Source organism: Mustela putorius, unplaced genomic scaffold (assembly GCF_011764305.1).
Source record: "Mustela putorius furo isolate JIRA1106 unplaced genomic scaffold, ASM1176430v1.1 tig00003962_pilon_pilon_pilon, whole genome shotgun sequence".
NCBI lineage: Eukaryota > Metazoa > Chordata > Mammalia > Carnivora > Mustelidae > Mustela > Mustela putorius.
The window spans coordinates 6,135,776-6,159,593 of NW_025422106.1; the positions used below are offsets into that span (position 1 = coordinate 6,135,776).

The 23,818-nt window shown below is 42.5% G+C and overlaps 1 pseudogene; it reads right to left on the bottom strand.

Moving 5' to 3' along the window:
• Positions 1–3,293: 3,293 nt before the first annotated feature.
• LOC123389188 lies at positions 3,294–7,542 on the bottom strand (annotated as a pseudogene).
• Between the last annotated feature and the right edge of the window lie 16,276 nt (positions 7,543–23,818).

Consider the following 23,818-nt stretch of genomic DNA (forward strand, 5'->3'; position numbering starts at 1 on the left):
AATGAACTGCACATTAAGGAGCTGTCTGAATAGGGAAATGTATTGACGTTTCAGCATTATCTGAATTGTGTGTTAAGAGTGGCTTTGTCAAATTAAAATGAATGGCAGGTCAAAGCAAGAATTAGACACTCTTCCTCATTACTCAGAAGACATATTAAATGTTCTCTAATTCTAAGAGTCCAAAAAATATTAACCAATTTAGATTACAGACCCAAGTTTTCTTTATGGGGCTTGTGTTGGAAACATGGAGAAATGAGAGGTTGCAACAAACCTTAGCAAAGGCAATTCTTGCCTCTTATTTTGATGCTTTCCACCAGTTTTGTGTCTCAGCTCCTTACATACAGAAAGGGCGGCTTTGTGTGGTAGACGTGGCTTCAAACGGAGTTCATGAGAATCTGATTCCCTTTCTTCTAATTTACCCTTACTTATGTGGCTAGTCACTTTATTTCTCTGTTTCTCATTTGTGAACTTCTAGCTGTTGAGTCAGAGCAGCATTATTTTTTTCTATACCAAGCTACATACAAATTACTAGCATAGCTCTGCAGGAACCCCACCTCCACCACCACCCTCCACCCCTCACTGTTGTGGTATTTTTTTCTTCTTGATGCTGGGCTTCAGATTCAGAGAAAGCCAAGCACTGATTTTATGAGAAGAAATCCTCTTCCCATGAGCAGAAAGCCACATGACCTTTAGCATTTGTTTTCTACTCCAGAAAGCCATTGAAGTGTCATTGGGGGAGGTGGATATTATTATACAGCTAAGCTTGCATGTACTTTTATTGATTTTAAAAGTATATTTTTTGAGTGTGAAGTAACAGATAAAGAAGATAGATATCCAGGAAGGAGAAGGGAGGAACGGAGATGCAATGTGACTTCCCCGAAGACCTCAAGACCTCGAGTCTTTGCAAATTATCCTATGAAAGAAAAGGCTTAAAGTTTAAAGAAGCTGGAAATCTCTTCCAGATGGCTTGGAGTTGGTCAGGCCAACACTAGATGAGTTGGATTAGAACCTCAGAAGGGAAAGAAGAAAGGGGAAACCCTGGGGCCCACCTTCAGAATTTATTATAAGAAAATTTGCTAAACCTACAACCTCTTGATGAGCGAAAAGCCCTAAGCTAAGAACCATGTGAATGAAATGCTGCTTGTTGAATGCTCTGCAGATAAAAGCCTGATTGTGAAATGGGGAAGAGGGATATGAGACTTGGAACACCAGCTTTAGAAATAATTGCATTTGTTGGGTATATGGAAGAAAGCTGGATGTGGGGGTGATCGTCAAGGAGCCTCATTGTGGCTACAGGGGCTGCTCTGGCTGAGCAGTTTCTTAATGTGCCCTTGATCTTGAATTTTAAAGACTGCTGCTTTTTGCACATGAAACTGCCACCCACTCTTCTAGCAGCAGTTTGCCTGGTAGTGGGGAGCGAGACCAGGTCTGGAATACAGTCTCTACTGGTGATTGCTTTGTTGCTCATCAGATTCAGTTATTCGTGATTAAAAGTAATATGTCTTTAGGCCTCAAAAAAAAAAAAATAGGTAAATTTAAAAATACTTGGAATGTTATTGCAAGTAACACAGCATTTTGCGTTAAGACGTATTTCTGAACTCACTCTAAGAACTATACCAATGACTTCAACTTTTACCAAGAGTCTCACCTAAATTTATGTCAAAAGAATTATTATTATGTCAAAGGAAAAGGTTAACAACCATTTTTAAACTTCTGCTAGTTAGCTGACAACACCTTTGGAGAGAAAAAAATGATGCTTTCAATGATCAATTAATTCTAAGAAACTCATCAAGCTATTTTTTTTCCAAAGGATAGAGTCTTCATAGGAAGAATATAAATATCTCTTGTATCCAAGAGTCCTCAAAGATAATCCAGCTTTAGGTCTTTGTTTCTCTGTATGTCTACTTTCCTCTGGCAGAATTCCTTGGATAAAGATCCTGGCGTCTATCCTTCTCTTGGGTTCTTCCTTTGCTCCCTCTGGATTTTTTCCTGCAAAGGATGGAGCCCAGAAGCTTTGGAAGCTGCCTCTCCTCTTACAAAATCCTGTGACATGAGGCTCAAATCATCTCTGCTCTAGGCATTGGTACATAATCTCTGCTGCTCCCACGCTTGTCTCCTCTCTTTGGCTACAAGTGATCCCTTGGGTCACTCTTTCATTATTGTTAGGATAAGGAGGCTTGGAATTCAGGCATGAGTGTATGGAGACAGGAGCAAAGTGGGGGTTCAGTCTGTTTGGCTTGAAGATTCCAGTCATGGCTTTAGCTGAGCAAAAATATCCTACAAGTCCAAATCTAGTCAAACAGGCCACTATGCTGAGCTCTCAAGTCAAAACTTCACAGTAATCAAGTAAGTGCATTTGCCTGTATTTTGGTCAAATAGCATCTTTGTTCTTGCCTTTTGTTGTCATTTTATGATAACACCTTGAACATCAATTTTGGCTTAGGTGAAGGGAGCTGGTGGAGAAAGGGGATACAGAATCAGAAAATAGAGGGAATTTGATGAAGATAGGTGCCTTTATTTTTCTTGAGATAGGCTGGAAAGGGTTGGTATTTGAACATCTAAGAACATAATTTGGAGATAAAGATTCTGTGTTCAATCTTTTTCTCGGTGTGTTGTATTTTAAATACCATCTGACACCACTTCTAGCATCTTTTATTCTAGGTCTAATCCTGGCCCAGCCCTGGAGGAGCCTGGACTCCTCAGTATTTCCTCTGTTGTCTGATTCTTCATTCCCTCTTCCTCCACTAGCTTCTTCTTTAGCCTGTAAACGTGCTCAAGTACTCAGTTGTCCTAAGAGAGTGAAACACCAAGGCCAGTGATGTGAATGTGTATTAAGCTGAAGTCACTTCTGTGGATGTGGTGGTTTAGGATGCCTGGCGACTTGGGGAATTTTGGTTTTGTTTCTTTTTTTTTTTCCTCCACAGATGAATACACTTCCTTGATCGAGGGCGCCCAATCAAAACAAAACCCCAAAACCCCAAACATGTAAAAACCCAGGGTGCTAGAAATACAAAGTCAGTTCATTCAAATTCAAGCTCCTCCAGACCCTGGTCACAAACCCTCCTGAGATGCATGTGAACACCAAGTCAAGGGGGTGGGGGAGGAGTGAGGCCAAGAGAAAGGATGGGATGGGGCCCCCACGGGCCCCCTAGGGATCACCCGCACAGTGGTACCTTGATCTTGCCAGTGACCGTGAAGACCTACTAGGCTCTGACCTTTTGATCCCCACCCCATCCCTGGTCAGGGCTTTGAACGGTAGGCCCAAATGCTTCTGCCCCTCCCTGGCTTCGTCCTCAAGCGCTGAGGCTTCCAGCCTCGCTCTTCGCCTCCTCCACACTCTTCTCGGTGATTCGTAGCGGGTCAGGGTGCTGGGTGAGCCGTGCTGAAGCTGGGGTCCAGGGGAGGCAGGGTGAACACAGGGTAAAGGGAGAAGAAGAGCTGTCCAGCCATCCCTGTCTTCGTGGGATCCCAAACCATACAACCAGCTCCTCTTTTGCGTTCCCTGGGATGCGAGAAAGCGCACGGTAGGCAGGGGCAGCTCTCCTGGACACCTGCTGCGAGTCGGAGAAGGGGACGGGCTCGCTGGCCAGCCCTTGGTGGGGCTGGCTGGTGAGAGATGGCAGCGGCGTGGGAGCTGTCCTGCCTTGCTGGGTCCGTGTACGCACGCTGCTCCATGCCCCGGGAGGCTGCAGCAGACACGGCAGTGATGTTGCTGCCTGTCTCAGCAAGGATGGAGGAGAGCATCTGTGCGAGTGGGAGGCAGGCTGTGGTAGATGGGCTCAGCTCCCTTGAGGGCTTTGGTAGGGGGCCTGTTCGGGTCCAGCAGCAGCTTCTATTCTCTCTGTCCCGGCCCCAGCCCTCCTTCTCGCTGCTGTAGCAGCACCCCGTGGCCGGGATGGGGCCCGCACTGACCCGGCGCCGAGGAGAGATGGTGTGGGTTGGGAGCCCTTCCAGTCACATGACCCATGGCTGCGTGGGTATTTAAGAAACTACGTGTGTGAATAAGCACGAGTTAAGACTGTCCTTTGTAAACAGAGCCTGGTGCATACTCTCCATGATGTTTTGTAACTTTGATATCTAAGATACAGAGTTAAGAAAGGGCACCAACTTCAGAGAGCCATGTGTGCCATTGATGGGGATGCTTACTTATATGGGGAACAAGTTGTTTAGCAGGGTCATGTCAAAGAGCTATGGCATATGAGGTGATCTTTAAGCCCCTGAGTGTTCATTCTGCTAACACTGTATTTAAACCCTGAGATAGGAGAGGTAGACCAAAACCTAGGGGTACAAAATGGTACGTACAAAACCAGGACCCCATTGGGAGCCTTGATGTGAAACGAAAAGTGTTAAAAGAGCTCTGAAAGTGGAATATCTTCTGGAAAATCGCTGTGCATCTCTTTATAAGGGAGAAATTCTGTGAGGAGGGTAGATTAGCCATTATTTTTTTTTTTAAGATTTTATTTATTTGACAGACAGAGATCACAAGTGGACAGAAAGGCAGGCAGAGAGAAAGGGAAGCAGGCTCCCTGCTCCCTCCCTGATGTGGGACTCAATCCCAGGGCCCTGAGATCATGACCTGAGCCGAAGACAGAGGCTTAACCCACTGAGCCACCCAGGCATCCCTAGATTAGCCATTATTAACACAACTGTACTAAAACAAGTATTTGCCTCACAGAATTTGGAGTCAGAATCTTTGAGGGTGAGATTTGATCATTATATGCTTTTTTAAAAAAGATTTTATTTATTTATTTGATAGGCAGAGATCACATGTAGGCAGAGAGGCAAGCAGATAGAGAAGGGGTGGGGAAGCAGGCTCCCCGCTGAGCAGAGAGCCCGATAAGGGTCTCAATCTCAGGACCCTGAGATCATGACCTGAGCCGAAGGCAGAGGCTTTAACCCACTGAGCCACCCAGGTGCCCTGCACAATATGCTTTTAAAAGATTCATCTGGAGACATTTATTTGTGCCTGACTTATACTTCATAACCTCTTGGATTTATGAAATTCAAGTGTTTCCCAAAAAATTTCTCCATTTAACAATGTATCTTCAGTGTACACATCTTTCTGTGGGGCATAATTCCAGACACGAGACTACCCAAGCAACAGTGAAAACAAATAAAACTGTGAAGCTGCAGAGACTTTATGGTCTGCTTGAACATCAGCATGGAGGAACACTTGAGGGGTCTGGTCTTGGAACCCGTGTTCTACAGACACAGATAGTAGTGATCCTGTGAGAACTCTGCCAACCACATGGTAAAGGGTTGAGTCCGGGCACTCTCAGGAGTTCTTCCATGGTCCCTCAAACACAAGTTTTGTCCCGCTGCAGACGCCAGTGGCTTGCTGCTTCTGCATGTGACAACAGGACTATAGTCTGCTGGCAGGGGACCTTTCAGGGAAGAAGGTATTCTGGACCCCTTCTGAAGACAGGGGTGATTGTAAACTGAAACTCAAAGCCCTGGAAAACACAGAGTTCATTATACTTGGCGCTGAATTAGCTTTCTAGAAGCTGTCTGTCTTGCGTGCTTGTGTGATGGGGTGCTGAGTCCTAGATGAGAAAAATCTTGCAACCAGGCTGATTGGTTCCTCCACTAATGTATGCATTTCAAGCTTGGGGAGGCCCCTGGAACTACCTGGTAATTCATCCCTATTTCTCTTCCTTTCTCTGTTCCTCACAGTACTGTATCCTATGAATTCCCCACATGCAATTCAGTGTGTTTTGAAAACACTGTTTTTGTAAGAGGCTACTTTCTATTCCATCATATGGTTGTTTTATAGTGTCTTTAAACATTCGCTTATTGTTGAGCATGGAGGTTGTTTCCAATTTTTAGTTATGAATAAGGTTTCCATGGATATCTTTGTGCTATATCTTGAAGAAATCTATTATTTCTTTACAATAGATTCCTACTTGTAGAATTACTAAGTGAGAGAGTAGAAAATTTAAATATGTATATGTACATAGTGTATAGGTTTATGATCTAAATAACATGTGTTTATTATAGAAGAAAGATACAGATAAACAACTATCATCTATAATCCCAAGAATCCAAGATTAACACAGTTAACATTTTACTGTTTTGGAAATGCTTTATGCATACCTAGTCATGAACTTTTTTCCCCTCAAAAACAAAAAACAAAAAAAAAAACCCACTCACTATATATACATCTTGCCAGATTTCTTCCAGAGGAGCATGACCATAGAAACTCCTACCTCCTGTATATGAGCACTTCCATTATTATAATTAAATAAATATGTTGGGAAGTAATAGCTCATCTTTATTAGAATTTATGTAACTCTGATGAGATCAATGATCATTGTGCATGTTGTTTTTTTCTGTTCTTTTCCCTTTTTATGGAGGATAATGTTATTTTAAAATATAAAAAAATAGGGGGGTTGCCTAAGTGGCTCACTGGGTTAGGCCTCTGCCTTCAGCTCAGATCATGATCCCAGGGTCCTGGCATGGAGCCCCGCATCCAGCTCTCTGCTCAGCGGGGAGCCTGCTTCCTCCCCGCTCTCTCTGACTGCCTCTCTACCTACTTGAGATCTTACTCTCTGTCAAATAAACAAATAAAATCTTGAAAAAATATATTTTAAAAAAGTACAAGGAAGAAAATAAGTCACAAGTCATTCAAATATCCATCACACAAAATTAACCATTGTTTTGTTTTAGTAAAATTTCTTTTTTTTAAAAAAAGATTTTATTTATTTATTTGACAGAGATCACAAGCAGGCAGAGAGGCAGGCAGAGAGAGAGGAGGAAGCAGAAGGAAGCAGAGGCTCCCTACTGAGCAGAGAGCCCGACAAGGGGCTCGATCCCAGGACCCTGAGATCATGACCTGAGCCAAAAGCAGAGGCTTTAACCCACTGAGCCACCCAGGTGCTTCTAAAATTTCTCTTTTATAAGTTGTGTTACACAAGTAGTGTCTGAATACATTGTCTCTTTTTTAATAAAGAAGGCATCTTGTACATCAAACTAAAATCCCCTTGACTTTGATCTTTCAATAATTATTTATTTTTCTTTCCTAAGAACCTACATGCATTGAAGGAGTCTTTTTCTAAAAATTACATCTCTATTTCTTTATCTATCTCCATGAAAAGTATATAATAACGGTCTTGTGCCTGCACTGTTCTTCCCCTCTTTTTTTTTCAGCCAACATGTTTCTGAAATATCCATATCGGTAATTTTGAACCACTTCATTCCTTTGAACTACCTCACACGCTGTTTGAATTCACAGTGTATGTATACATAGATTTATCCTTCCTCCTAGTGTTAGACATTTAGTTTGTATAATTACTTAAAAAGAAGTCTCCGTTCTCCCCGGGTATATGAGAATGTTTTATTTTTTTCAATAACTACAATAGCCCTGCTCTGTCAAGCTTCCTCCAGCCCCTTCCTGCTGAGTCCTGGGATCCCTTAATGGCAGCTCATTGGAGCCAGTGACGTCCCTTTCTGTTATTAAACCAGTTCCACTTCACTTCTTTAAGACTCAGTAATGTACCTTTTATCACTGTAATCTCCTATTCGATTACAGGCAATATCTTTCATTGCTGCACTCACTCGGTCATGATGTGGGTCTAAGGGTTTAGACTGGGGATTGGGACAGGGGAATTGGTGGGAGGCAGAATGGACCCCACATTGGGCAGTTCACTGTAATGTCTTCTGTTCTCAGGTCCAGGAACCCTCCTTCCTCTACCTTGTTCCCACTTTTCCTTTCCATTCTTCTCTCTCTTGGTGTGAGCCCAAAGGAGCGAGGGGGATAAAACATGTCATCTGTTTAAGAGCCCAACGCGGAGATCCTCTCCTGGGTTGGTTGTAAGCACTTTCCCAGCTCGCTGATTTTACGGTAGAAGAGTGGTGGCAGCTTCCCACAGCCCAGCTCAACACCAGCCATCCCCAGCAGGAGAGCAGGGCTCCGTCTCTTTACCTTCTGTGACCCCTGACGGAGTCTAGGGAGACCCGCAGGTTCTCCTTTCTAGATCTGTGGGAGTGGGGGACCTGAGTGGACTGTCAGCGCCCCCAGCTGGCTGTCCCTCTTGTGTTCTTTTCATCTGGAGCGGGGTTCTCCCATGACCAAGCAGAAATCTAAGTAGAGGTAAAATGTCCTCTCCCTTTCTTGGAGACCTCCTCATACTGTCCCCAGAGATTCTCTGGGCTTTTCCCTTCCTGGGTATGGGAACTGGAAGAACAACTTCCCAGTTCTCCTGATAGGACCATGGGGGAGGAGGGGAGGTCATGTGTCAGTTCTACTGACCTGTTGTCTCTGTGTAAGCTCCAGGGGGAGAGGGCTCGACCCCACGTTGGGCAGTTCACTGTAATGTCTTCTGTTCTCAGCTGTGTACTTTAGTTCTAGGAAAAAAGGAAATGTCCTGTTTGTACCTCATGGCATCTTTTTTACAACAGTTTTCAAGGTTTCATGGTCCCACACAATGCAGCTCTGAACATCCTTGCGCTAACCTTGGGCACACACGAATACTTGTGATATAAGACCTCAAGAAGAGATTCCTGAAGAGTCACAGGACACGCACGACTTTCAGTTGTGATAGATACCGCCAAGTTGTCTTCTAAAATGTCTTCACTGACTTGAACCCTCACAGCACTGTAAGAGATTGTTTCCCTAAAACTTCATCGTATTTGACATGACAGAATTTTTATCTTACCAGTGGAAAGTATTATCCCATTTTTAATTTGTCTCTCTTCACTACCCCCCCCCCCCGCCCCAGAATGAATCTTTTCAGTGCTTCCCCCTTTCTCCTGTGGTACTGTTTGGCTTTTAAATTATTTGTATGAGATCTTAATTTTTAGAGAACATCAATGTCATAATGTTTCCTTACCTCCCCCCATTATTAGCAGCTCTTCATTTAGAATAATTTTTCTAAAACTTAAATCTTACTGCAACTGCAGCACAATCTTGCTTAAAATGTGGTGTTTCCAATTGCCTTCAACATAAATTTTAAACTTTAACAAGCATGCAAACTCCTTTAAAATGTATCCTTGCTAAACTTGTTCAGCTCATCCATCAACGTGGCCTGCCTTATACGTGTGTGTTTCCTGCATACTGAGCCATCCCTGGCTAATTGTTATTCCATTCCTTCTCTTGCCTCTCTACTTTGACCTGTATTTTCCCCGTTTTCTCTAGGATGGCTCTCTATTCCCCAACTTTTGTTTCTCTTTGAAGATTCAGCAGATGCAGCCTCTCCTCTGGTAACTTCTGTTTCTTCTGTGTGACTTAACTCTCTCTCGAATACTCTTCTCATAATTCTAACAATGGAGCGATCTCTTTTCGGCCGGGTTCTGGTTTAAGGATCCTTGATGTCCTCATGTTCGGCCCTGCACTTGCATGTAGGATGACCTGAGGGTGGGGTATATTTTAGGTGTATGAATAAAGAAAAAAGTTAAGACACAGAAATCACACTTATTGTATCATGAACTATCTGAAAGAAATATACATTTATGGGGCACCTGGGTGGTGCAGTGCAGTGAGTTGGCTGTCAGACTCTTGGTTTTGGTTCAGGTTGTGATCTGAGGGTTGTAAGATCAAGCCCAGCATTGGGCTCTGAGGTCAGCGGGCATCCGCTTGAGCTTCTTCCCTCTCTCCCCCATTCCCTCTACCTCTCCTACCTGTGCTCTCTCTCTCTAAAATAAATAAATAGGTTTTTAAGATATATATATGTGTGTGTATGTGTTTGTGTGTGTGTATATGTATGTGTGTATATATGTGTGTGTGTGTATATATATGTATGTGTGTATATATATGTGTGTGTGTATGTGTATATATATGTATGTGTGTATGTGTGTATATATGTGTGTGTGTGTATATATATATGTATGTGTGTATATATATGTGTGTGTGTGTGTGTGTGTATTTATGAAGTGATTGAGAATATAATTATACTTTAAAGAGTGGAGTTGGTAAGTAGAGAAGTTGAGAGGACAGATCAAGAATTGTAAAGATAAGTGATTCCAGAAATAAATTGCTTCACCTGATGGTATTTTACAATGGAGTTTTCTCCTAGGATGTAAGCTAATGTGTATCAAACACCACAGCAAGCGTAACAGTTTACGATGGAGAATTCACATAAAGTCATGGTTGAAAGTGGTTAGGTGGTTTATGACCATTCTAAATGCCTCTTCCACATCAAGAAGATGTAAATGAGCTGAGGATTAAAATAAAAAGCTGTAAAGAGGACTTTGGAAAAGACTGCTGGTGGACACTGAGCTCTCCTACTCATCTCAGAGGAAAGGGCTGGGGCTGTGCCTGTCCTTCACTTTGTGTCCATGAAAGAGTCTTACTAGGTCCATGCAGAGAGTTGACACACACACTGGCCTGAGGTCTGATTCCTGCCTGAGCGAGGAATAGTGTAAGACATGGTCTGACTCTGGTAGACAGGAGATCTAGAGATGACTACACTGAGTCGTCTGCACCCCAACATACATCGGGGGAAGAATGCATGACTTTATTTCTCATGGAGCAGTGATGGATAAGATGGAGTTGGGGAAAAGTCAGAGGGTTGCCTGGAGGGACGTAGAGCTATCCACGGAGAGAAACTGAAGGTATCACCCAATTTTCAGAGGGTGAAGATCGAACAAGTGGACAGATGAACAAGAACAGAGATCAAGGGACCCCAGAATGGCCCCCACAGACTCCATGAGAACACCGTTGGAGAAATGGTCAGTCCAGACATCTGCCAGTTCTGGAGAAAAGCCATCCGTCCACTAAGGACCATCCTTAATTCTTTTTCTCTCTTTATTCCTCATGTTTCAACCCAAAGAGCGTTAGGATTTTGAACACACATGGAAGTGGACATTTCAGTTCTTAAGCTGAAACAATATTTTATAACTTAAGAGTTTTGCCGAAACTGTCTTGAGGTGTGCCTGAATTTTCCATAAGGGTGGGAGAAGACAAAGACTCATTGAGTGGTAAAAACAATGAGAGGCAATATAAAAGGGCTTTATAATTTCATTCTGTGACTCGTGCTTGTTCAACGTGCTGATTACACTTTACTGAGAGCCTGGTGAGCACTTGTCAATGGTGCCAACTGGAGGTCTCTGTGCCAGGGCCAACGTGTTAATAATTTACATGTTAGATCAGTTCTATTGCATTTTATAGATGTGCAGATTACTTTTGAGTTGCCCCCCCCACCCGACCCCAAATATCAGGGCTTGGGTTCTTCAACTTTTGCCTCTGTCTTTTGAACGTCTGTGGTCAGTCTTAATAAGTGAGAAGTTGTACATGTGGTGAAGTTAACTCAGATAAGCTAGACTAGATTTTCATACTCTCCTGTTCTGGCCTCCTGGATAGAATCAATTGTATTGATCACAGTGGCTGAGTCGGCCAGACAACCACTACCCCAAGAAAAGGATCTCATCAGTCTGCCGGTGAAAACTCACAGGAAGACATGGCATAACATTTTTCAGAGAATGATGTCTTCTGTGCAGGCCAGGTTAGAAAGAATTAAGGGGAGGATACTCTGTAGGGTCTTGTCTGTTTTTAGCATTGACACTGATATTTAGGGATGTTCTGTATTTAGTTTATTATAAAATGATGGCTGATTTTTCACAAGGAATGAAGATCACTCTATTTTTAGGCTCCTGTATCAGTCCAAGTTCAGGCTAAAGTGCAGCCATTCTGAGTGTCCTGGTAAGGTATTCGTTACAGGAATTAGACCTTCTATGTTGGAGGGAGGAACTGGAGAATCAAAGGATTGAAAAGAGTTCAGCGCTCAGAGAGGAAGCACCACGAACCATCCTGGGAGCAAGAGAGTGAGTTAGAATTTAAATGAAATCTGGAAGGTTCCTGTGTGTCTGCGATGGGAGCCCTTATAGATGTCTCTGGAGGGCAGGGATTGTTCATGGCTGTCAGCTCTGTGATGTTGCAGCAAAGCATCTGGTGGGAAGCCTGGGGCACTGTTAGCAGGACCAGCAGCTGGGAAGGAGAGCTGGGTGCTGAGTGGGAAAGAGCTTGGCCCAGCCGGGATCTGCTAGGACCTCTGTATCTATCTTCAACATCTCTGACTTTGCTGAATGGTTGAATGGTGGTTGCTGCTTCTGTGTCCCAAAGCTCAGACAACTTAATTTTTGACAAACTCTAACCCAGAATTACATAGACAAGGAGATTCTGGAAAATGTAGTTCTCAGCATAACCAAGTTGACAATAGAACAACCCACCAGTCAACCCCTTGTCAAACTGGCATACATAACACACCTCTTTTACCTATATTTAACTTCAGATGAGGACAATAGCAAAATGAGGCCTCTACCTGACATGATCTGATCATTTCTTTGTACCTTAGACATGCTAACATTCCCTCCAAGGGAGAGCACACAAACTCCCACTTCAGCCATTTTTTGGATGATATTTATTACTCTTCTGGTGAACTCACACTCCCCCTTGACATCCTGTTACTTAAGTACTGAGTTATAAGGTTGACTTACAGAATGGGAAAAAGAGAACAAAGGAATTAAAAACAAAGAGAATTAACATCCTATGCAAATATATTCATATCAAAATAAGGAAGACCTACTCTTTCCTAGCTTTTCTGCAATTATTCACAAGATCATAGCTGGCATTATGACTTCTTTCTTTTTTATTTATTTATTTTTATTTTTAAATTTTTTAAATTTTTCATTTTTTATATAACTTCTTTCTAATACATGTTTGATACTCCTTTTGCCCTCACCAAGCATTTCAGCTTGTCATGGTTCCTTGTTTACAAAGGTGATCAAAACCTTCATTTCTATATAGGGTTGTTGTAGTTTTCCATTAACTTTGACCACAGGCCATGGGACAGCTAAGAGATGCACCAGAGGATCTCCTGCATTCTAGACATGACCCTCCCTGTTCTTACTATATAGATGCAATTTAATTTCTGTCTGTCAGGGGAAAAAAAATAGGATTAATCACCCAGAAGTAGAGTAATCCTATCTTTACCCATTGTTTCACTGACTCACACAGATCTAAGTGACCACATGGCACTTTCAACTTTTATTTTTTTATTTTTTAAAGATTTTATTTACTTATTTGACAGAGATCACAAGTAGGCAGAGAGGCAGGTAGAGAGAGAGGGAGGGGGAAGCAGGCTCCCCACTGAGCAGAGAGCCTGATGTGGGGCTCAATCCCAGGACCCCGAAATCATGACCCGAGATGAAGGCAGAGGCTTTAACCCACTGAGCCACCCAGGTGCCCTCAACTTTTATTTTAATGGCATAATTACTATCCACAGAGGAAGCTTCTTTCTCTTGGGAATGAAGACCTGTAAATAAACAAGAGGGCAATGTTACAAGGTTGGGGAAGAATTCGCTAGGTAATGACTAGGAGAAATAATGAGAGTGACCACTCCCATTTCCACCTCTTGAATTTCTGATCTTCGAAGGAAAGATAGCATTGTATGCTGGTTGCAGGTACTGTGTCTTTGAGGCCGTCAACCCAACCTTGCAAAATGTTGCTACCCAGCTAGGACACTGGGTCTTCATAAGTGCATTCTACAATTCAGCTATTGCAGGGTGTTAAGGGACATGGTAACACCAGTAAACTGAGTGCGAAGCTCTCACTGCACTGGTCAGATTTCTGTTAGAAACAGCTTCTGTGCTATCATTGACACAGTAATCAGTGTCCAGGAGAAGCAATCATGGACCCTGCAGATTAGACTCTGAATTAGCAATTAAGAGTTGACTAGAACCCTCAGGTAAGACAATGAATGGGGCTGACCTTGCCTGATGAAAGTAAATTGTTTTCTGTGGTCCACACTGTTAGGTATATGGAGGAGAATCATTCACCAGAATGATAGCTAGGTACCAGGTGCCAGTTGACTTAGACCATCAGCTGTAATTAAAGTTCTTACCGTTTACAATAATCCCCTGATATTTGCAGATGATCCTTCTGTCTTCCTTGGAAGGTGGAATAGGTATGTGGTAAGAATCACAACTCTTGTATTTTCTGAGGCTTTGAGGGTAGCAGTAATATTTGTAATCTCTCCAAGAACGTAGTGTCATTTTGATTTCTTATTTTAGTAAGAGGACTCAGTTCTGGTAGCTTCCATGTGACCTTTTCAACAAGAAAAGCCATCACATTATCTGTGTGGAAACCAATGTGGGAATCTGCCAGTTTCTGAGATGTCTATTAATTTTAGATTATGGAACAGAGGAGATAAGCACAGATTGGGTGTGGGGGCCCACTGTGCCTGCTGTGAGGTACACCTGGGCCAAAACTTCATAATCACGGGGTCTCCATAAGCCCCTGCTCTGAATGGTAGATCACAGTAACATTTTAAGTCACCAGAAATTAGTGTCAGTTCAGAGCTGTTGTGTAATAATTCTTGAAAGACCAGCATAACATTCCCCCACCTCTTCTGACCAAGCCAACTCCCTAAATGGTCACTGGTCACACTGGAGAAGAGCAGGAGAAGGATTCGAGGCATGCAGTTTTAGCATGCACAGATTCCTTTCTCAAGGGGACTCAGATTCCACTTTACTCAAGTGACTAGGTCTGTAAGCTGGCTTAGGTCAAGTTGGGGGCTGTATTTTGACAATTCAAGACAGATTTCATCTGATGTAGAACCTTTTTTCACTTATAAAAGTCAAAACTCTAATTTTCTGATCTTTTAGTCCCAAGGACAATATGCTCAATTAGCCAACATCAGTGATCTTTGTGCTTTCAACCATTCTGATTACTGCTTTAGCTCTAACCAAATTGGAATTGGAAAAATCTCACATTTCTTTTTATGTACATAGGGCTCCTTTCCATGGGTTGTAGTTTGCATCTGACCCTATAGGTTATGCCAGGACTTGGGCCTAGAAATTGGGAGAAGGTCCTGAGGAGGACCAGCAATCCCCTGTAGGTAACTACTTCATGGGAAGTAAATGCATGTTCTTCAGCCATGGAGAGATATTACTCATATAAGGGAGTAAGGTCTGCTACTGTTGGAAAAGGGAGCTCAGCAGAATTTTCAGGGTGTAATGTGCTCAGTTTCATTAGACTCTGCCCATTAAATCCCTCCATCCAGACTTCCAACATCCTTCTCCTTCTCCATCAATACCCTCACTATAACATTAAAACAACAACAACAACAACAACAAAGCCCTGTGCAATTGTGGATTGCATCTGTATTGTACTTAAGTCACCCAGAGGATTAGACTTTGGTTTGATTTTCAGAAATCTTGTGCCTATAGTTATAGGAGATAAGGTTTTCTTTTAGGGCAGTTACTAAAGCTTTCTGATTTTTTACTGGACCTTGCAGTGGGAATTTAAAGCCACATGATCATAATTGTATTTCTCTGAGTGCTCTAATGCATTTATAATTGGCCAAGTAATGTCCATATGCTTTATTTTAACTAAAAATGTTTATAGCAGCAACCACTTGGTCTTCCAAACACTGCCTTGTATGGGTGCTTGAATATAGATGTCTAGAGGTGACAGTTTAGCTTTCTGTATTGTCACTTGGATTGTCGATTGGAATTCCTTGGACTACCAGTGTGCTAATACTGGTGACAAGGTCATTAATGTCCATAAGTCTAATTAGATGTTAAAGCCAATTCCAGATCTCCATTCTAAAGATTCTGTTGTCTTAGTGCCACTTCTGGGACCGTCACCGTATCAGTCATGGTTCATTCAGGGAAGCAGAGCCACTATGAGTGTCACAAAGTGAGAAAGTTATTACACAAATTAGATGCTACACAATTACAAAAGGAGCTGGGGAGTTAGAACTTGTAGGGGAATATCGAAGCTGGTATGTCTAGCTGTTAGAGTAAGACCATCAAGAAAGGCTGATGAAGTCTATAAATGTCTTTGCTCTTCATGGCTCCTGCCTTTGAATTTTCAGCAAGGCATTGGATAGGGTGCACCTGGGGTTTCTTTTGGTGAACAGATATATTAGTTATCTGCTTATGTTAATATGTAGCACATTATCACAATGGATATATTATTTATCTGTTAGTATGTAACAGATTATCACGAATTTACCAGTTTAAGACAATATGTATTTATTATCTCACAGTTTTCTGTGGGTCAGGATCCTGGACACAGGTTAGCCTGCTCCTCCTCTTAGGGTCTAACAAGGCTGTCACCATGCTGTCATCAAGGGCTGGGGTCTCATCTGAGGCTTGGGGTCTCTTCCAAGCTCATGTGGTCATTGGCAGAATTCTTTTTTCTGATGATGTAGATATCAGGGAAGCCTTGTTTTCAAGGCCAGTAGGAATGAACCTCTCTGACACTTGACCTTGACCTTCTTTTAAAGGCTCTGGAAGGGGGTCCCTGGGTGGCTTAGTGGGTTAAAGCCTCTGCTTTCGGCTCAGGTCATGATTCCAGGACCCTGGGATCAAGCCCCGCATTGGGCTCTCTGCTCAGCAGGGAGCCTGCTTTCCTTCCTCTCTCTCTGCCTTCCTCTCTGCCTACTTGTGATCTCGGTCTGTCAAATAAATTAAAAAAAAAATTTTTTTTTAAATAAATTAAAAAAATAAAAATAAAGGCTCTGGAAGATTAGGTCAGGCCCATCTTAGAGAAGCTTGCTTTTGATTAACTCAAAGTCAGCTGATTGGTAACCTAGCTGTGGGAGTGGTAGCCTATCTTATTCATGGTCCGCATCCTCCCTCCAGCTGTCCAGTGGCAGGTCTTACACAAGGGGAGTACATCAGGGAGCCAGAAGCTTGGGGCTTTCTTAGAACTCTGCCTGCCACGGCAGGGGTGGCAGCTAAGAAAATAATCTGGGCAGACTGGAACCTGCCAGCACATCTCGCTCTCTCATCACCTGCAGCCAGCCACCAATGTCAAAGGCTAACAGTCGTAGCTGTACTTCCTCCTCACCTAATTCTTGCAACTTCATCTGCCTGACCCAGAACCTTACCACAAAGTGAGTTCTGGAAAATGCAGTTCCCAGGGCAGCCAAGCTGACAACAAAACAATTCAGCACCACCAGGGTGGAAAAAAATGGATTAACTTGCACTGGGCAGGGCACACCTACTTTCCAAAGAATCCATCATGTATAACAAAACAAAGTTACTGTTTTCTTTCATTTATTTAAGTTCAGTTAGCCAACTTATAGTACATCATTAGGATCCCATGTAGTGTTCAATAATTTATCAGTTGTGTATAACACCTAATGCTCATCACATCATGTGCCTGCCTTAATGCCTGTCATCGAGTTACGCCATCCCCCAAGGGCCTCCCCTTCCAGCAACTCTTTGTTTCCTGTAGTTATGGGTCTCATTGTTTTTCTCCCCCTCTGAGGACTACAAAATAGTGTTAACTATTTTCCTATGAAGAGGTCTTCTTCCTGTACTGCTAATAAAGGCAGCCCCCCTGAGTTGCCTGTTAGTGAAATGAAACTAGCTATTTTCTGTTTGTTCCAAGTACAAAGAATGGTGTTTCCCCTTCTTACTTTTATGACACAGCTAGATCAGAATGGATATCTTTCTACAATGGAATTTTAAAGAAGCCACTTTTTTCTGTTTCATGCAATTTAAATGAACATTTGATAGTAAGAGAAGATGAGATTATTTGCAATATTGAATATCTGCCTTTGTCTCCATAGTGCGTTTCTCCAAGGAACTCAGGTGACTCTGTCTCTGTAATGCTTATTATCATGTATAAGCAAGTGCAGGTTATAGCTATATTATCATTTTATAGTCAGAGAAACAGGATTTTGATTAAGTGAAGCAACCTATAAAATCAGAACAAATTAGAAAATGCCAGAAGATACAAGGACTTTCAAAGAAATTCATCCAGATTTGGAAAAAATAAATTAGAACTTGGTTAGAGAAAAATGTAAGAAATTGGACAGAAGGCAAAAAGCATAGACTGGGCCTCAGGAGGTTTTACCATAAGTTTCTTGTGGGACCCTCATTAAGTTGCTTCAGATTTCTCTGCCTTATCTCCCCGCTCATCTGAGATTTTTCCATCTCCAGAGCTGAGGAAAGTGCCGGATACATTGTCTGTGCTTCAGACCTGTTGAACCATTCAATCACCCAATAAATGGCTCAGAAATCCACGGAAGGATTAGAATTAATTTTTGCCCAGCTTTGATACTCTACTACCTCTTCTGTCTGATTGTATAGTTAGATTTCATTGACCTTGGTGATTTTTTTTCCAGAACAAAAGGGGGGGGTGGTTCCCTCAGCTGGAGCTATCTGCTCTGTGCTACTTTACATCCTAGAATTCCTTACATTTTGCTAGACTGTGTATACTCAGGCAGTCCCTAGATATCAGGTCAGTTCTATAATTACTGGGTAAAATGCCAGTGGGCAGAAGCTCCCAGTACTTGCTGTTTCTATTCCTAGTCTTAGATTGTTCTATAAAGTTAGAAAACCATGCCGCCTCAGCTCTTCAGAGATCGGTCTCCACCGAGTCCTCTTGGCTCCTCGCTAATCGTGTTGCCCCTGAAGAGTCTACTCCTCTCCTGAGAGTAGCTCTTCTAAACATTCTACTCTAATATCTATACGCATCAACCACTCACATGTTATTTCTTTTTTAAATTTTAATTCCAGTAGAGTTAGCCTATAGTGTTCTGTTAGTTTCAGGTGGACGATATGGTGATTCAGCATTTCCGTGTGTCATCTGGGGCTCATCATGACATTTCACCCATCCCCCATCCCCCATTTCACCCATCCCCCCACCCACCTCCCGTTTGGTAACCATCAGTGTGTTCTCAGTAGTTAAGAGTTTGGGTTTTGGTTTGTCACTCTCTCTCTCTCTTTTTTTTTTTTTTTTTGTTTGTTTCTTAAATTCTACATGTGAGTTACTTGTCTTTCTCTAATTGACTTATTTCATCTAGCAGTTTACTCTTTGGATCTATAGAAGTTGCTGGAAATGGCAAGACTTCATTCTTTCTTCTGGCAGAGTAACATTCCATTGTATATATATATACATATATATATACATATATATATATATACATACCGCATCTTCTTTATCCATCTGTCAGGGGACACTTGGGCTGCTTCCATAATTTGGCTGTTGCAAATAATGCTCTAGTGAACATAGAGGTGTGTATATCTTTTAGACTTGGTATTGTCATATTCTGTAGGTAAATATCCAGTAGTGGGATTACTAGATCATAGGGTAGTTCGATTTTTTTTTTATTATTTTTATTTTTATTTTTTTAAAGATTTTTATTTATTTATTTGACAGAAATCACAAGTAGACGGAGAGGCAGGCAGAGAGAGAGAGAGGGAAGCAGGCTCCCCGCTGAGCAGAGAGCCCGATTCGGGACTCGATCCCAGGACCCTGAGATCATGACCTGAGCCGAAGGCAGCGGCTTAACCCACTGAGCCACCCAGGTGCCCCGGTAGTTCAATTTTTAATTTCTTGAGGAAGCTCCATCTTATTTTCCACATTGGCTGCACCATTGTGCATTTCCAGCATTGCATGAGGGTTCCTTTTCTCCATAGCCTCACCACCATTTTCTCTTTCTGCTCCTTCATTATTAATGTATAGAAATGCAGTGGATTTCTGTACATTGACTTTGTATCCTGTGACCTTACTGAATTCATTTGTTTTTGTTTTCTAAGATTTTATTTATTTGAGGGAGAGATAGGGAGACAGAGTACCAACAGGGGGGAGAGCCAGGGGAAGAATCAGACTCCCCACTGAGCAGGGAGCCCAACATGGTGCTGGATACTAGGACTGTTCTCAATCATGACCTGAGCTGAAGGCAGATACTTAACCGACTGAGCTATTGAGGTGTCCCTCTTTTGTCAGTTCTAGTAATTTTTTTGTAGTCTTCAGGGTTTTCTACATATAGTATCATGTAATCTGCAAACAGCAAAAGCTTTAGCATCTCCTTATCAATTTGGATGCCTTTTACTCCTTTTTCTTTTCTGATTGCCATGGCTAGGGCTTCTGACAGTATGTTGAATGAAAGTGGTGAGAGTAGGCATCCTTGTCTTGATCCTGACCTTAGCGAAAAAGCTCTCAGTATTTCACTATTGAGTGTGATGTTGGCTGTTTTTTGTTTGTTTTCTCTTTAAGTTTTATTTATTTATTTTAAGTGTTAGAGTATGAGCAGGGGGAGGAGTAGAGGGAAGGTGAGGAGGAAGACCTCCCCGCCACCGCTCCATATACACACGCACTAAGTGCAGAGCCCTACACTGGGCTCTATCTCAGGACCCTGAGATAACAGACCTGAGCCAAAATCAAGAGCCACACTCTTAGAACTAAGTGGGCCACCCAGGCACCCCTTTGCCTATTTTTTTTCCCCCTTTCACTGCCTCAGCTTGATTACTCTGTCTTCCAGGTCACAGATTCATTTTTCTGCCTCTTCTACCTACTATTTATTCCATCTAGTATATTTTTAATTTCATTTCCTGTGTTCTTCATCTCTGATGGGTTCTTACTCTCTTTTTTAAGGGTCTCACTGATGTCCTCCACTCTCTTCTCAACTCTAGTTTCTTTATGATCACTGATTTCTTCATCAGACAGATTACTCCTGTTTTGTTTAGGTCTCTTGCTCTGGGTGGGTCCTGTTCTTTTACTTGGGGGAATATTCCCTTGTCTCATTTTGTGTGGCCCTCTTTGTTTCTGGGTGTTAGAAAGTCAGCTCTATGTCCTGCTTCGGAAAGTAGTGACCTTATGAGGAGGAGGTGTTGAAGCGTCCTGTGGTGCAGTCTCCCCTCTACACCGGAACCTGGCATTTCCGAGGCATCTCCTATGTGTGTCGCCTATGCCCTGCTGTTGGTAGCTGGACTGCTCTTTCCTTCAGTGCCATCATCCGCAGTAGCTCTCTTTGCCAGCTGTGGGCAAGTGTTTGGTCCCTGGACTGTTAGCGGGCCAGGGCAGGACTGCCTAGGCTTGTGTGGAGTCAGATCAGGCGTCTACGAGGTGCGGTAGCATCAAACTGCAGTGCGCTTTCCCTGTGTTGTCCCCTAAGAAGCTTCCATTGGTGGGCGGGCCTGCAGGCCGAACAGCTGTCTGCTCCTAGCCCCTAGCCCACTCCTGGGACAGAAGTCCCAAGGTGGCCATATACTTATGCTGGGGGGTAGAGGAGGGGAATGGCTCCTGCTGGCTCCTTTATTTCTGGATGAGTCTTCTTCCAGTGATCTCTGTTCTTCTAGGACCCCTCTGAGATGAGTAAAGTATCTCTCTCTCTCTCTCTCTCTCATATGCCCCAGGCATTTTTCAAACCATAGCTTTTACATGGTGTCTCCGCAGGCTCTTTCTTATGCTGTCTCTTAAAGGGTGGGGACTCCGCTTCCTCTTGGCCAACCAGCTGTCCTTGAGTGGAGCAACTGATTTCTTTTTTAAATTCTGGATTTTAAGTCCTGTGGGTTGTAAGAACTCTGGAAATTCAGCCCCTCTGGTTTTCAAAGCCAGATGTTACGGGGAGTCATCTTTCCTGTGTGGGCTCCTCAGTGCGAGGGTCTGTTTCTCTCCCCTCTCTGCACCTTCAGGTCCTTCCCTCCCGTGGACAGTCCTGCAGCTCCGTTTAGCTCCCCACCCCACCTCCACTTTTCCTACCCTCTTTGATGTGGCTTTTTCTCTACATTTAGCTGTAGAGTCTGTTCTGCCAGTCTTTGGGTTGTTTTCTGGGTTATTTACCCTGATGTTAATTTTACCAAGTTGTAGATAACACTGGGGCCGGGGAGCTTGGGTCCCTCTTACTCCACTGTCTTCCCAGAAATACTCACCACCCACGTGTTATTAAAGCAACCCTCCCTTTTCTACTTAACACTTCTTCCCTCACTTGTTTACCTCCTCATCCTGCTTAAATTGGCTCTAAAAACTTGCTAAAGTGTTTTTTTTCCCTCACTTTATTTTTTGCTCATCTGACTTGCTTTCTCAGCTTCAAATAACACATCGATGCAAATGATTCCCAGATCTGAGTCCTAGATGCAGATTTATTTCCTAATTTCGAATCCTACATTTCCAAATATGTGCTAGATATTTTATCTGAAGTTTGTCATGTCTTCAAATCAACATGTTTTAAAATGAAATGATTTTTTTTCTCTGGTTCTCCCACTAACGCAAATAGAATCATTGCTCTTTCCATCACTTGGGATTGAAAACTTGGCGTCACTCTGGACTCTCTTCCTTGTCTCTATTTCAAAATGTGAAGTTCTGTTACTCCTAACTTAATTCTTCATGCAGCTGGGTCATGCTGCAAGGCCTTCTGAAACTACTTGGTTGTGGAATACAGAAGATACAAAGAAGGTGGGACTAATTGGAGAATGTGATCTGGGTTCACAGGGCTGCCTTCTTTGGAAAGAGCCTTATGGGTCCTATCTATGGTCCTTACTAGGTGTTGCTAGAGGAAGTGATAAACTTGGGCTATTGAGACCACTCTTGATATGCAGAATATCTAATTACAAGACAGGAGAACTCTGAGGGCATAAACAGTACTTAAAGTCAGTTACCAACCAGTGAGAACGCAGTCCTCAAAATCAACAGTTGGAAGACCAGGACTCTGCTGATGCACGCATATCCTGTTAATCTTATAACAGAGCTTCCATCATGTTGGTTGCCTGATCAGAACTCTGCAGAGGCTTCACATTTTCAACAAAATGGTATTCAAACCTTCCTGTCAAGCTTTTAAAGTTCTCCATTATTTTAGGACCAACATCCCCTTTCTGGCTAACTGTTCACCCTCTACCAGTTGAAACTTTGGATAGCTTCCCAGCACCTACTACAGCAAATAAATAAAAACAATCAAGGATGCCAAATGGTAACCAGGTCTATGATGAAAAATGAAGTTTAGGTGATAGAGAATGAGGTGGGTTGGAATATGTATGCAGTTTTAGAGAACCATTAAGGAAGGTTACTTGGATAAGGTAACATTTAATAGGACTTGCAGATGCTGTGAGGGGGAGGCATGCTGGTGTGCTCTAGGAACACACAGGAGGCCACAAGGGCTGGAGAGCAATGAGTGAGATCACTGTAATAATCATTGTAATAATTCAGAAGAGAAATATGTATGGAAGACATATCTGAGTATACAATGCTTGATGTATAGTAGGTTCATAGTAAGTGATGATTTCCTTTCTTGTTTGACAATTCTCTAGGTTAGGGATAGCAGCTGTTATGATCACCATTTTACAACTTGGGGAATTGAGTTGCTGGTTCCAGTGACTTTCCCTGGGGGGGGGGTAGATTATAAATGACAGGCTAGAGCCACTACTTCCATATTTTTGCTTTTAGATTCAGTATTCTTGCAGTATCTAGGAGCTTGAGGATGGAAATGAAAATAGCAAGTCTTTAGATAAATAGAATATACATTTTGTGTATACGGTCTTCAGGGGTCCAGGTTTGACTCAGACCTTTCCTTAACCAAGTCCCATCTCTATAGTTCAACTATTTCACAGGTACTTGTGGAGAATTTATTATAAGCAGAAAATGGGAACACAGTGAGGAAAGAAACAAAAACCTTGCTCTAAATGAGCTTAAAATTCTTCCGGATATGAGACAGTCAATAAGCAAGTGAATAAATGGATCTTATGATTATAAGCAATGGTAAAATAAAACTATGTGACAAATTAATAGAAGATTAAGGGATGGGAAATAATGGGAGGTCTATGTTAGAAAAAGTGATCAGGAAAGACCTCTCTGAAGAGGTAACATTTGTGTTGAAACAAAGAAGTAAAACTTGTGAATTCTGTAGGAAGAGATCATTTCAAGGAGGCAGAAAGACCCTCACCAATGAAGGCCCTGAAACAAACTACGTTGTATGGTTAGAGATCAGTCAGATGACCAATGTGGGTTGCACTGAGAGAATAAGATGATGATTGAGAAAGAAGGTTGAGAGGACCACAGGAAAGAGTTTATATTTTAGCTCAGTATTGGGGTGTGTTTGTATTTCTTTTTCCTGAGAGACAGTGAATAGTGATGCTGTCTACTAAAAAG